Source organism: Bos javanicus, chromosome 7 (genome assembly GCF_032452875.1).
Source record: "Bos javanicus breed banteng chromosome 7, ARS-OSU_banteng_1.0, whole genome shotgun sequence".
Taxonomy (NCBI): domain Eukaryota; kingdom Metazoa; phylum Chordata; class Mammalia; order Artiodactyla; family Bovidae; genus Bos; species Bos javanicus.
This window is the reverse complement of record NC_083874.1, coordinates 45,860,787-45,862,502: the sequence shown is the minus strand read 5'-3', so window position 1 is coordinate 45,862,502 and position 1,716 is coordinate 45,860,787. Positions and strand designations below refer to the sequence as shown.

At 38.9% G+C, this 1,716-nt stretch overlaps 1 pseudogene; it reads right to left on the bottom strand.

Moving 5' to 3' along the window:
• Positions 1–1,363: 1,363 nt before the first annotated feature.
• LOC133252249 (5S ribosomal RNA) lies at positions 1,364–1,482 on the bottom strand (annotated as a pseudogene).
• Positions 1,483–1,716: the final 234 nt, after the last annotated feature.

Below are 1,716 nucleotides of genomic sequence, written 5' to 3'. Positions count from 1 at the left end.
ATTCCAAGGCCAAATTTGCCTATTACTCCAGGTGTTTCTTGACTTCCTACTTTTGCATTCCAGTCCCCTATAATGAAAAGGACATCTTTTTTGGGTGTTAGTTCTAAAAGGTCTTGTAGGTCTTCATAGAACCATTCAACTTCAGCTTCTGTAGAGGTGAAGGGGAGAGAGAAAAACATATAGAGGATGCTTTAGGAGAACTTCCCTGGTGGCTCAGACAGTAAAGCATCTGTCTACAGTGCGGGAGACCTGGGTTTGATCCCTGGGTCAGAAAGATCCCCTGGAGAAGGAAATGGCAATCCACTCCAGTACTACTGCCTGGAAAATCCCATGGACAGAGGAGCCTGGTAGGACACAACTGAGTGACTTCACTTTCACTTTAGGAGAACAGGAAACTGGCAATTGTACGGTAAGACATCTGTGTTCGGAGGATCATAATTTGCAAACAAGAGTAATATGCTTAGCCATATTTTCATTCACACTTCTGAAGTCTCCTCAAAGGGATACCTAAAATTTGCTGGGAACAGACCTCAAGCCAGATGTTGCACTTCAAGCTAGTGTCCTGTTTTGTTTTCCTTGCTCATTCCACCTAGCTTTCTTTAAATATCCTTTGTTTATAAAAAAAAAAATTAAGTAATAGTATCATTGTAAGGATTCTTTCAGTTTAAATATTTTGTAAAATAGCAATTCTGGAAAATGAAGAAAATTTTTTCAAAACCCATACATCCTAAAACTCAAGGTACAACACACCCTTCCCTAAATTGCCTTGCTAAGTCAAAAGATCTTTTTTTGTGAGTCTGGGGCATCTTGTCACATCAAAATGCAAGAAAATAGATGAAGAATACTAGGGTTATGCCAAAATGATCGAGGAGTCAAACTAGCTCCTACCAGTCAAAGATGGAACAATTTGAGCATAAAAATGAGTAAGTTCAATAAAAGGAGATGTATGGTACACATTAGAATCCATGAATTCATACTGATAAAAAAAAAAGCTTTTTAAACTTTTAATGGATCCAAATTACATCAATGATTCTGTTTCTATTTGGAAGTAGAGGAATCATGACTGACTAGTTTCCCTATCACTTCATGACCTAGGTTTTCTTACTATGATATCAACCAGGTTAGGTCCTGCTGTCTCTACAGTGAGGCTCATTTAGGTCAAAGCAGCCAACCAATACTGAGAATGCAGGGCTCAGAAGTCTCCAGTATCCTCAGCAAGTGACCACGAAGAGTGCATGCTCACCCTCTGTTGCTAAAATGGAATAAAGGAACTTTTAGGAACTTTGAATAGATTCCTTTAAAGAGTTCACATCTGCAAATAAGTATAGTTTCTTTCTTTGCCTTTTTTTTTTTTTTTTTAATTAGTCTACAGCATCTGTTATTCCCATGCAGTCTCCCATCCAAGTACTAACCAGGCCTGACCCTACTTAGCTTCCGAGATCAGATGAGATCAGGCACGTTCAGGGTGGTATGACCACAGACTGCTTTTGTTTTTAATTGAAATGTAGTTGATTTACATTATCTTAGTTTCAGGCGTACAACATAATGATTCAATATTTCACAGATTTTACTCCATTTAAAGTTATTCCAGGACTTGTCTGGAGGCCCAGTGGTTAGGACTCTGGGCTTCCACTGCAGGGGGCACATGTTTCATTCCTGGTAAGGGAACGAAGATCCCACATGCTGCATGGCACAGCCAAAAAATTTAAATTACAT